Source organism: Xenopus tropicalis, chromosome 8 (assembly GCF_000004195.4).
Source record: "Xenopus tropicalis strain Nigerian chromosome 8, UCB_Xtro_10.0, whole genome shotgun sequence".
Lineage (NCBI taxonomy): Eukaryota > Metazoa > Chordata > Amphibia > Anura > Pipidae > Xenopus > Xenopus tropicalis.
The window spans coordinates 103,074,616-103,088,556 of NC_030684.2; the positions used below are offsets into that span (position 1 = coordinate 103,074,616).

The following is a 13,941-nucleotide window of genomic DNA, read 5'->3' on the forward strand; positions in this document are numbered from 1 at the left end:
GGCCAGAGATACAGAAACTCAAATATCAGAATTCAGTGATAGCATTGAAAGGAATAGCAGACTGGCAACCACTAGAAGGTTGCAAATCTTTGTTCAGACAAAAAAAATAATATTCACAAAACAATTATCTTTCAACTTATAAAGAATATTTTTATTATATTAATCTTTTATAATAACTGGCCCACAAGGTCTGTCTGTTATATAGAGGGTAAAAGGTGGTTATATCCTGGTGTTAATAGAACATTTCTACATCTTTACACATTTAGGACAAAAGCTTTGTGGCTGGGCCTATAGAATCAAAACCAGAATACCACCACTGTAGCCTAGAAGGACAAAATAAAGTTACATCTCACAGATCATGACCCGCTAATATATCCTTAAGAAACAAACAAGTATTGCTAATTCCTACTTGCACAGTTTCCATAAATGTATCATACATAAGGTGCAAGGCAGTGGTAAAGACGACAAGAGGTGAGATTGGCCTATCTGCCAATCAGAATTCCATCACCTTGCATTTTGTAGTTTCACATAAGGTTGGAGTGCTCTACCCGTGAATGACCCTAGGGTCAAATAATCGAATAAAAATGGCGGATATAGGCAGGTATAATCAACTTAAGCTCCACTGGGGCAGTACTGCTTTGCATTATGTATAATATCTGTAAAGTGAAATGTGTCCATGCTATTTAATAACAGAACAAAAATGAATAAATATACTATCCCTTTAATGCATGAATTGTTTTTATTTTATGTTGTCTGTATTAAGATTATGCCCCAGGACTGAGACATGTAGCAGAATCTGCTGTGCTGTAATTATATGGGATTGAGCTCATGAATTAGCTGAGCAATACTCTCCTTTTCACTTCCTCAATTAATTCCTGTTAATATTTAACTACTCAATGTATGGAGTAACCACAGACAAGGATTTCCATCTTGCTTATAATAACACAACTTCTGTCCCCATAAAGCATTAGTGTGAGGAGCAATCCATAGGGACTAGGCTGCTGCACTAAACAATGCTGTATAAAATTTACACATAAGACCAAAAGTATTACAGATGGACTTTGCTTGCAGGATTATACCCTCAAGAGACTGTGTAGCCAGACATTTCCCTTGCAATCCAGGTGTACAGGATACATTCTGCTCCCTTTGTTTATTCAGAGCAGTTGCTTGTTTCCTTAAAGGGAGGAACTTGTTTGGAGAAAATGTTAAAACTTCCTATGAGCTCTGTAAAGAGCCATGCACAATACGACACAACACATGGAATAAGAAAGGACATGCATTTATGTTGCAGGGGAAACTATAAAATATGCTCTACTATGTTTTTAGACTTTAACTGTATTAAGCATTTTTGCATAAAACTTTCCATTTTGATCCCTCTTATTAATTTACTGTTGGCTTCCAGCGCACATAATGCGTCCTGAGCTTGCTTACTTACTACCAATTATAGCTATGAGAATAACAAAGCCTATCTGCCGCTCCAGATTCCCTTGCCACGAACCACACCAATATGCCAAATCTGTCGGCTACTAACAGAGCACCCCAAACTTTGAGATAACCTGTTTCACAATATATGAGATCAAGGCCAAAACTCTACTTATGCCTAAGATGAAATCTAAATACCAAACAGTTTGGTGTGACAGCCCAGATGTTCTACAAGCAATGGCTGACATTTATATTCAACAGCAAGGCTGACAAAGCAGGTCTCTTCCCAACCTGGGCACCCATGCGCTAAGCCAAATCAGGCTAATTCAACTGTTGGCCTGGGGGGTCAAGACTGGATTTTACAGTGGGCCTACGGTGCCGTTAGACAAGGGTCACAATACTACCTTTTAGCGGCCAGGTCACATAAAAAACCCCAATCCAAATAAAGTAAGACAGGTAAACGTGCATGTCAGGTGATTGTCACTTTAGCAGCCAACAGCTCAGTCAAAATGCTGCATATACAATTGCAGATGCATAGTAAGGATTGACCCAGTCCATCTCCTGAGCACACTTGCGTGAGAAACAGTACTGTTAGGATTCTTCTTGCTTATCAGAGCTAATCCAAGCTTGCCAATGAGAAAGAAAAGAAAGGAAAAATAAGGAAAATACATTTTTACCACACTTGGCTGAAATTAGCCAAAGTAATCAAAATAATATCTGCCTTATACAAACAGAGATGCAATAAAATTTCTCTCACCATTGCTGCCTCTATGAATGCCCAGCAACAACCTCATCTAGTCCACTACTTTGTGGCAGTAGGGAAACAGATGTAAAGAATGGCAAAATTATCATCAACGCTCTTATATGAAAGCAAAAACAAGAACTGAACTCTTTTTGTTAAACATATTAACATACCTATATTTCCACACGGTTTTAGAGAAAAAAAACAAACAAAAAAAAAAAACGAACAGGAGTTTGCTTACAGTTCAGGCAGTACAGTCTGCAGATAACATGTTTTTAAAAAGGTCTGCACTGTCTAATTTAGTAAATATTCTCGCATCAATTAAAAAACAGTCCTTCAATCACCATGTTTTGTACTGCATAATATATATACTTTTACAAACTATTCGTGTTGACAAGTGTTCCAGAAAGACTGCCACAAGCAAGCAAATATTTGTGAAAGAAATCACATTCCCCATCCCCACCCCCTAAAAAAAATATAGCAGATGATACACAAGAAATGTATCATGTCCCTGAGCAAGAGCAAACTCTTATCAGCTGTTACTGGTTTGCATTCCACCCTAAAGCTGGACATACCAAAAGATAAAAGCTGGCAAGGCTAAAGCAGCTTTAGGGTGTTGATGCGGTCATTGCTCAACCCTCATCCCTGTAGGCCAGCAGTATGATCCGATTGCTGTCCCAGACCCATTTTGTCCATGGTCATGGGTGACCATAGGCCCACTTTACAATACAATTTTTGGCCCCATATGCAATGATTGGATAAGCTTGATTTAGCCCTGCAGGCAGGTAGCCAAATCAGGCAAGTATGGCCAGCTTTAGGTCCTGTCTAGATGAAATTTAAAGGGATATCTGGCCAAGCTATTTTTTTTTTTAAAGAGACTTTTAAACAGTGTAGCAGGAGTCAGTTTTTTTCCAAGCAGGGCTGGACTGGGTTTCACCAGGTCTGCTACCCCAGGGGCCCCCACACTTCTTCTAGGGCCAACACCACCCCCCTGCTCACCCACTCCCAGCCCCTCCCCCCACACCCACACACATCATATACTTACTAAATTAACTTTAGCTTAATTAGCTGGCTGCTGCTACCTTGTTTCAAGAGTCAGGGCATATATTCAATAACAACATTTAAACCAAGGAAACATATTAGAATCATATGTTCTTTAATTATGCAAAAAAACTGTGCAAATAGAAAATAAAATCCCCATAAATACATTGCATGGCCTATTTAACACCGATGATTGTCATCGGAGACACTATTTCCCCAGCAGCAAGGAATGCAGAGTTTCTATTCTCCACCACTGGCTACTGGACAGACTGAGAGGTACCTTTTTATTACATTAGTTCTGGTGCACTAGGCATCAGTTGAGACCACCATCTCACACAAACTCTGTAAAAAGCAAAGCTTTCTCATCACCAAAGCAACTAAAATCAGATAGGAACACTTTGGGAGACACAGCTGGGGAAAACTGCCCTAAATGTATACCTTTAAATTTACTTTAAATATGATGTAGACATGATATTTGAGACAAACTGCAATTGAACTTTGTTTTTATGTTGTGTATATTTTGAGTGAACAGCTCTTCAATCTGGAATATTAGCAGTTTTGCACTATTCTAAGATTTTCCAGTTTGGCATTCACGTTGGTCACTGTTAAATTAGGAGGTGGCCTATTCTGCTTTCCCAACAGAGATACTGCCAACATATTCCATGTGGAGGGTCATTCCTCTGCTTCATGGTGAAAAAATACATTTGTGTCTTGAATCGCGTAAAATAGGTTTCATAGAGAGAAATATGAATCCTAAACATAGTTTTATGGAAATCATTTGGCCCATCAGACCATTAGGGTGAATTTGGGAGAATATATGTAGACAGAACAATACATCAGACAAAACAAGGCAGAATCTACATGTACATTATATATTACGGTTACTATCTTTATTCCACATGCTGAAAGACTTAATACTTTCACTATATTTAGCCATACCTTGGCCATCATGGCCCCATGTATGAGATCAACCTGTCTGATTGATATCTGAATGGGGATCATTCATTAATTGATTGGTCAGGTTTGAAAATCTTGTTGGATGAGGACTGTATTGGGCTGTTGCGATAGCCCACCCAGCACGTATCAGCAACTTTAAGAGCAAAAAGTATTAAAGCTGTTCTGTTACCTCCTTCAAGCAAGTCTAAAAGAAACAACTCTAGCAGTTTGCCTCCAGAAAAAGTATAAGTGGATAAAACTGGGCAAAACACACATTAAACTTTCTAAAAACGCCACATCTGGACTGACATACAGATTATTGGAATCCGGTACAAATAAACAAATTTTGTAATTCTTATTTTTTTTATTTTATTTTAATTTTTTGGTGTATTGTGGTGCTTGTGCTTAACTAGTCAGTTGTCTGGAAACATTGGGGCCCCCTGTGACAAGAGAGAGCATTTAAAACACTGTTTGTAAGGACCCATAGAGCTGTACATTTGTGCCTTGTATTTAGCCATTTCAATAAACACATACCCTGCAATCAATGAGGAAGAAGTGAATCCTGGAGAAAGTATTTTCTTGTACAGGTATGGGACCCATTATCCAGAATGCTTGGGACCAGGGATTTACCGGATAAAGGAACTTTCCATAATTTGGATCTCCATACGGAAAGATTATGAACAACATTAAATAAACCCAACAGGATTGTTTTGCTAACAATAAGGATTATTTGTATGTTAGTTGGGATCAAGTACAAGGTTCTGTTTTATTATTACAGAGAAAAAGGAAATCATTTTTAAAAATTAGAATTATTTGATGAAAATAATGGAGTCTATGGTAAATGGCATTCCCGTAATTCTGAAGTTTCTGGTTAACGGGTTTCGGAACAATGGATCCCATACCTGTACTGTTACAAATACAAACAGACCAGTATCAGGAAAAAGTTCAAAAAATAAAAAATCAGTATTAAAGCACTACGTACAGTTCTCGGACTGCTATTTTAGAAAGCAGCAAAGTATCCACAAATCAGTTACTCACAGGAATAAGGCATTTATTAGAAGCAGGAACAATACAACTACACCAAAGGCCATGCTTGGCTTCATTGTGCATGAGTGGATCCCAGGAGGATACGGGCATACTGTTGGTCCTCTATGGCCAAATAGTGCATATCTGCTAATTTAACCTCAGGCCAAATACCACATACAAAGGGCAATGATCTAACCAAATAGATGTCTCTCCTATCCTAGTATGTAAATATTTAACATTTTAGCAATAACACTGTTTTGCCCTAACACAATGTCTACCAGCTTCATTAAAAAAAGTTAAAAAAAAAAAAAAAAGTAATTACAGGGAGATAATTACAGTGATACAAATGGAAAATGAAAACATGTTGATTGCATAATGATTGCACACAACCCATGATATTTACCAGTTCAATGTTTTTGTATGGTTTACATTCAGTGCTTTCTCTTAAATTCTCAGTAAAATATACAGCCAGAGTAATCAGAAACTATAAAGCGACTTTTGAAATGCTGCATGTTAGATGGACAAACACCATAACAATCTAAATAATGCTATATTAATTACTAATATTAGGGTCACTGAACAGGTAATAGTATCTTCATTCTGCATCTCTGAGAGGAAGGCAATAATGGCTCCCAATACAATGATGTAGAAAATCTCTTATGACACTTAAGCAGGGACTGTGGCACAAATAGGACATCTGGCCTAGATTTGATGGAGCAGAGTTACAGGCTTCCACACTGTGCATTGAGGCGTAGGAAAAGGGAAAATATAGAAAATCAGAAACTATTAATGGAGAGAAGCCATTGTAGGCTTACAGCATTTCCATCCATCTTTTAGAAAAGGACAATGAGCCTAGGCAGCTAAAAAAATGTTTCCCTATAAAGAGTTCTCCATAGACATTAACATTCATCTTTGTGACCTATCTGAACTTTCCTTCTTACATAATCGTGCTGCTCAGTCCAAGAAGCTAATTGTTTTCATTATTCAATTGAGAGTGACTGGCGACATTCCCTCTGCCAGATTCATCTTCCAAAATAAAGGAAATACTTGTGTAAAGGAGGGATTCAACGTGGAGTGAAACCAGATGTTCCCACACAGGTGTTGTTCCTATGCTGGCTAAAGTTTTTATTAAAGTTAAATACACTTGTGGCATAGGACTATTGTTATATTCCTACATTCAGCAACCCTGTGCCACATATGATAGAATTACATGGATTGTGTAACTTATCTTTGGGATAATTCTAGCACAGCCCTGCAACTCCAGGTCTAGACACCATAGGGCAGTGATCCCCAACCAGGGGTGCATGAGCATTATGTTTCTCACCTCCATCTTTGATGTTGCTCCCAGTGGCCTCAAAGTAGGTGCCCATTTTTACATTTCTGGCTTGGAGGAAAGTTTTGGAAGCACAGAGACACCAAATAGCCAACCATAGTCCTTATTTGGCATCCCCAAATAATTGTTTTCATTCTTGTGTGGCTCACCAACACTTTTTACATCTGAGTGTGGGTCATGAGTAAAAAAAGGTTGGGATTCCTGCCATAGGGCATAGAGTAGTTAATGAGCTTTTTCATCTGTACCTGGCTCCCTGGAATGGTGTGCCACAAAGGATAATGGGTCCAAAAGACCAAAATGGGCCAGTTAGAACTACAAAGTGTTTTTCCGAAGGGATAAAGGCCTGATAGTAAAGTGCAGGCAGCACAAAGACCCTATATTATGTTATTAAAATTCAATGACCTTAGCGGATAGTTCCCCTTTAATTAGTTAACATCCCAACTTTATTGGAAAAACTATAGTCCAGATATTTGACTATAGTTTTCCCAAGGTTATTGAGAGAAATCATGCAGTATTTGGGACATTGGAAAGGGTATAGTGTGAGACTATATAACAGGAAACAGTTGCAAGTAGTTCTAAACATTCTAATCACCATAGCTTCAAAGTAAGAGATTGTGATAATCAAGACGCAAATTGTGACTGTGCCCTTAGTGTCATGTATAAAAATACATAGCATAATATTTACGCCTTCAGTCAAAATTATTCAGGATGAGACAGGGTGCGCATTCAGTCAAAGTTATTCACTCTATTATAGTTTTAGGTGCCAAATTGTAATTTAGTGGTGTGTAATCCTTCTACACAATCCTGTCAATTTTTAGCTGGTGTATTTTTTTTTTTTTAATTGCATTAAATTTCGGCACCTTAAAGACTGATCCAAAAAAAATTATGCTTTAGTAAATGCCCTTAAGTATAGTGCTCCTATGCACAACTGAGCTGCAGAAAACACCTACCATTGGGCTATGGGTGTGGCATAAATTATTTTTGTATAAACCACTAAGGGGTGCAATATTAGCCCAATTTAGGGTACTTGCACAGTGCCTAAGGTTAATGAGTCCAAAGCATTACAGAGAATATTTATTTAGTTTCCACTTCCATATTTATTTAGTGAGACCTTATCATTATCATACCTTATCATTATATGCAGAAGCCTTGAGGCAAAAATAACACAAAATATGTTGTTATTATTAATGCACAAATTGTGAACTCTTCATGTGTCCAGAGCACATGCCTTTCAGTAAAAGGACTGGTATATAAGCCTCACAACCTGCTTTTCTATTCAGTTCTTTGTAAGGCAGTCGCAGATAATTTGTATGACCCAGATTTTATTCTGAGCCAGACTGCGAAGTGACCTCAATTCTACTGCTCGCAGGACAGTCACAATATAACCATGTACGCTCATTGCATTGTGGGACAGATCAATTTAATGATTCAGACATGACAGTAGGAAAAGAAAGCACAATATCACAGAAGTGATGAAGTGAGAAGTGATCATCAGGGAGTCAGCTTCATCTCACTGCAAAATGAAATAGGATAAAGGGAGAATAAGGATTAAAAACATTTTCCATTCCAACAGTTTCCATTCTGTTGTAGAAGAATACTTGTAACTCATTTTACTTTTAAACATCACCTTTGGCAAAATACAAAGCCGAAGACATAATTGCATCTTTTTAAAAAGTTGTGGCAACTAAACTCACCATGTGTCTTTGCCCTTAAAGGACAAGGCAACTCAAAATATAATTTTTTGCCTAATAAAAGAAACCAAAATTCTCAGCAGCTTTGCAATATCCATTTATTACAAGTTTCTAATGGTTTTTGAGTTATTTGTATTTATAATTGCTATTAGAAGCAGTGCTTGCCTGTCCTTTTCTATTCTCTGCCCTGGTGACTGTTGAAACATTGCAATACAACGCAGCAGACTGACAGACCTGTATTGCTGGAGAAGCAAGACCTTTGCAACATTGTTTAAAATGTAAGAACCAGGAGTTCAGCAATCTAAAATTGAACACAAAATTCATATTTTCCTTTTTTTTTTTTTTACAGCAGAAGGATGGGCTTTATTATCGTATGATCGTTTGAACGGTTCCATCAACAATACCTTTCACTGCGATGATAAATAACAAATTGAGATCAAACTGATACACAGAGCCGAGCAATTCTCTTCTTAATGCTGGGCTTCTAAATAATGGGGTGTAAGAGATCCAATGGCACACAGCATATTACATTATGAACCAGAAACAAAGAGTGTTTGGCTGCGCTTAGAATACTGTCAAATAAGAGCAACCATATATCAGTCAGTCTGCAAAATTCAATTACATACAGGGAACAGCCTTGTGAATTATTTGTTTATTCGACATCTAGGCGTTTAAAAAGAACGTATGCATGTGACAGAAAGATAGAGAGAAGGGAGAGCTGAGGAGAAACTGGCAAAGGTGGAAACATTTGGGACAGTGTAGGAAACAGAAAAGTCTAAAGGTGGCCACACATGTGGCGATCTGACGATGTTTCGTGCGACCGTCGTTCGCACGAAACATCGTCAGATCCGCTACACACCGTTCAGGGCTGAAACAGCAGATAAGGAGGTAGAAACAATAGGATTTCTACCTCCTTCTGCCGATTCAGCCCTGATGGCAGATTTTGGTCAGGCGCCTTCTATGGCGCCCCGATCGGCGAGTCGACCGATTTCAGCAGCTTCCTGCGATATCGGTCGACTCGCCGACATGCCATACACGCACTGAATATTGTACGAAACGAGGCTTCATTACGATATTATCAGTGCGTGTATGGCCAGCTTTAGTCTATTAGGCTTAAGGTGGCCACACACGTGGCGATTTGCGATCTTACAGATCGTACAATCAGCCACAAACCATTCAGGGCTGAAACGGCAGATAAGGAGGTAGAAACAATAGGATTTCTACCTCCTTCTGCCGATTCAGCGCTGAAGGCAGATTTTGGTCAGGCGCCTTCTATGGCACCCGATCAAAATCTTTTAACTGGCCCGATCGGCGAGTCGACAAGGTTTCGTACGATATTATCGGTGCGTGTATGGCCAGCTTTAGAAAAGGAGAAAAGTCAGGTGGGCAAAAAATAAACAGAAAATGGTGATTGGTGCTGCTGTAGGTAGGGTTCCAAAGCCCACCCAAAACAAAATAAGTGTCAGTTGAGGTCTACACTTATAAAAGTACCCCGTTTAGCAAATACTTTGCATTATGTCCAGACTGAGGCCTTCTGGTGGTTGTCTGACAACTCCATGAACAGTGGAAGACTAAGTATCTTTTGATAGAAAAGGATGATGAGATAAAGGATAAAGGGTTTCCATTAACCCTGGCCCCATATGTTTCAATTTGGTTGTTTATTTTGTTGTCAACAAACCAGAAATACTGAGTAGTTAGGGGGGTCAATGACCAAGCAGAAACAGAGAAAAAGCAATGTTTTGGAGCAATTTGATTGTTTGACTTCTGGCAGAAAAATGTTATGCAATCTGTCCATAAGAGGCCAAAATGGACACAAATTATACAATTCAGTGATCCCCAAAAAGTGGCTCATAAGCAACATGTTTCTTACCATGCCCTTGGATATTGCCCCCAGCAGTCTCAAAGCAGATCCACATAGGGACTACCAAATAGCCAATAAACTAGCATCCTGGGACTTTTTCATGCTTTTGTTGCTCCCCTACTTTTTATATTGCTCACAGCAATATAAAAAAAAAGGTTGGGAACCCCGATATAATTTTATCACATGATCTGTAGGCACTGATGAATGAGGACCCACAAAAGTAAGGAAACCATACAACTTAAATAAAATGCATTCACAAATGTTAAACAGTTAAAGGTTATTTTGGGGTTTTCGCTCCTCTAAGATTATACCATGGAATGCATCCACATAACAGATGACATGCAGTGAAAAGAGTTGAAACATTTTAATAAGATCAAAAGGCCTGCTTTCTATAAGCCAAGAATATTTATTATATCATAAAATACCTGCAAGCACTTTTGGTCTTCAGAACACAACAGAAAGTTGCTTTGACATTTCTGATAACTATTTGCAAGAAAAGATTAGCCCAGCCAGAGACTTAAATCATTGAGGGGGGTTAAGGAGGCTACAGAACACCATATGTTGCAGAACTACAACCTCTAAAAACCCTGCCAGCTTAAATGGTTGGGGAGTAATGTTAGTTTTGTCCTTAGTGGTCATGGGCAAAATAACCTTTGCGGAACCTTTATTTATTGATTCAACCTGAAGCTCTCCTACTGTATGTGTGACGATACACACACAAAATACAATTATAATTTAATCAGGTACATAGAAGCCCAAAGAGCTATAGCAATGCAATATTGTATGTATGTATGTATGTATGTATGTATGTATGTATGTATGTGTGTATGTGTGTGTGGCCAAAATTGTTGGCACCCAAGAATTTTTTCCAGAAAAATCAAGTATTTCTCACAGAAAAGTATTTCCGTAACACGTGTTTTGCTATACACATGTTTATTCCCTTTGTGTGTATTGGAACAGAACAAAAAAGGGAGGAAAAAAAGCAAATTGGACATAATGTCACACGAAACTCCAAAAATGGGCTGGACAAAATTATTGGCACCCTTTCCTGCAGGCAATCAAATGAGTGGGGGGGGGGGGAGTGACCCTTATGACAAAATATGCCTGTGTATGGCCACCTTAACTTAATGGATTGGACTGGTTAAAGGAATACTGTCATGGGAAAACATGTTTTTTTCAAAACATATCAGTTAATAGAACTTCTCCAGCAGAATACTGCATTGAAATCCGTTTTTCAAAATCACACAGATTTTTTTTTCTCTTCTTCATCTCCCAGGGTGCCACAGTCATGTGACTTGCGCTCTGATAAAGAGAGCTACAAGTTGGAGTGATATCAACCCCTCCCAGCAGCCGATCAGCAGAACAATGGGAAGGTAGCAAGATAGCAGCTCCCAGTAGATATCAGAGTAGCAAGTCCCGCTTGGGACACCTCCAGTTACATAGAAGTAGGAGAAACTATAGGTTATCTGAAAACAGTTCTAAAATGTAGCGCGGGCTCTTTCTGAAAGCTTAGACTCAGGCACAATGCACTGAGATGGCACCTACACACCAATATTACAGCTAAAAAAAATATACATTTGTTGGTTCAAGAATAAAATTTTAAATGGTGAATTATTTGGTATATAAACAAGTGTAATTTAGAAATTTAAAGTATACCATAAAAATCATGACAGTATCCCTTTAACTTAATGCTGGCGAGAATTTAAAGTTTACTTTCTGTTCTGCTAAGGCTATGGTCACACAGGGCATTGACTCTGCTTTTCTCAGCCTGTGTGCAGCTACATGTAGCAGAGATAGTACCGAAAAAACACAAAAGCATGAATTTTTGTGCCAATCTCCACTTTTGCACTCAAAGACGTGCCTGTCAGTACAGCTATACGGAGCTGCAAAAAAGAGAACAGATCTGCTTCTCTCTGCCTACCTACAAACCACAGGGATCCCCCAACCTTTTATACCCATGAGCCACATTTTAATGGAAAAATTGTTGGGGAGCAACATAAGCATGGAAAAGGTTCCTGGGGGTATAAATAAAAGCTTCCTATCTGCATTGAGGCCACAGAGGCAACACCCAAGGGGTTGGTGAGCCACTGGTTAGGGAACACTGGGCTGAGAGAAGCAGGGCAAATGCTGTGTGTGACCAGGGTTTTATTTAGAAAATTGTGTGTAAAGGGTTTTAGGAATGCATCAATTTTCCTTCCATCCCCCATTCATATAACTGATATTTTGCAGTCATACAATACTCACTTTCTACAGTTTTTGCTCTGGTTGGAATTGAACTTGGTACCCCTGTGTTGCAAGGCAGCATGAGCATGGAGGGGTCATTACTAAGACACATACAATGAATGTCTGTGTGCGCGTGTGTGTGTACCCTGTTCTTAGATATTATGAAGGTTGCTGGTTTAGAATTTACCAAATATGTCCAAATTGTCCTCAACACACTCTTGGTATAGCTATGAGTTTTGTTATCCATCCACAGTCTGCATAGTTCTGCAATATGGGTAAAGATACGCTATTAATAACTAACATCTGACCTCCAATTAATAGATCATAAATTGGGAACAGTAAACAGCGCTATTTTGCTAAATTCAATGGGCAAAGTAACTTTACAATTTCCATATATACACAGATGGACTGGAATACTTTACTGTCAACTTATAGAAAAAAGGCATTAATGTGATAAATATATCTGCCCACTAGAATGGTCACTAAATTTGTTTAGGTTTTAAGCACTATGAATAACTTGGCCCTTAAAATGGGAAAAAAAGAACAGAAGGATACGTGTTCATACAAGCTCCTATTTTAGAATGAAAAAAAATTTAAAGTATGAATCATGTGTAAATCTGACTGACTGCCTTTAACCACCCAAACAAGAACAAAAATCCAGATTACAGTATATCAAGTTTAATCTATTCTGGGACCAAGAAAAACAATTGGTAATTAAATAAAAATGTGAGCCAAGTTTCTACAGACCTCGCTTGCTATTTCATTATGTGCCTGGTGTGGGGAGTATTAATTCCTATGTGATGAATCACTGTAAAAAATGTCTTAATTAAAAAACATCTGACGGTGCATGCAGGTAACAAAACTCAGCAAAAGCTGGAGGGTTGCATGGATTTTAAAGGGATATTATACTATATATTAATTCTGATCACAAACTTTCTTTCCGGTACTGCCATGTGGAAGGCATTGCCACAAGGTGTGGCTAGGCAAGCAACCAACCATTTTTTTATGACAACCTGGCCAGCAAAGGCCACTTATTCACTGGAATATACAGAGAAGTTCAAGTGGAAGGTGAATGAACAAAAATAAAAAGTAAATGTAAAACCCGCTTATAAACAAGGTATAAGTTTCCCTCTAAAATATATGACAGCTTGCATTAAAAGAGGCAAAAAAAAAAAGGGAAACAAGTATATCTCAAATTGTATTTTACTGTGGCACCCAAAGCACGTACAGTAGTATAATAGGGGAAATGCAGAAAGCTGCATTCTCATAAGATTCTCAGCTGATAACTAGTCATGTGGCTTGTCCTACAGGGGAACCATTCATATCATTTCTGCGTAATGAAGTACAGCATGGAACTGCATGGTCTAACACTTACAGGGATAAATCACTTTTAGGGGCTGATTTACTAACCCACGAATCCGACCCGAATTGGAAAAGTTCCGACTTGAAAACGAACATTTTGCGACTTTTTCGTATGTTTTGCGATTTTTTCGGATTCTTTACGAATTTTTCGTTACCAATACGATTTTTGCGTAAAAACGCGAGTTTTTCGTATCCATTACGAAAGTTGCGTAAAAAGTTGCGCATTTTTCGTAGCGTTAAAACTTACGTGAAAAGTTGCGCATTTTTCGTAGCGTTAAAACTTAAACAAAGCAAAACATACGAA

At 38.4% G+C, this 13,941-nt stretch overlaps 1 protein-coding gene across 4 annotated transcripts in view; it reads right to left on the reverse strand.

The window, feature by feature from the left end:
* Positions 1–13,941, reverse strand: part of daam1 (dishevelled associated activator of morphogenesis 1) — a 109,272-nt gene that overhangs the window by 82,495 nt on the left and 12,836 nt on the right. The window lies entirely within an intron of this gene.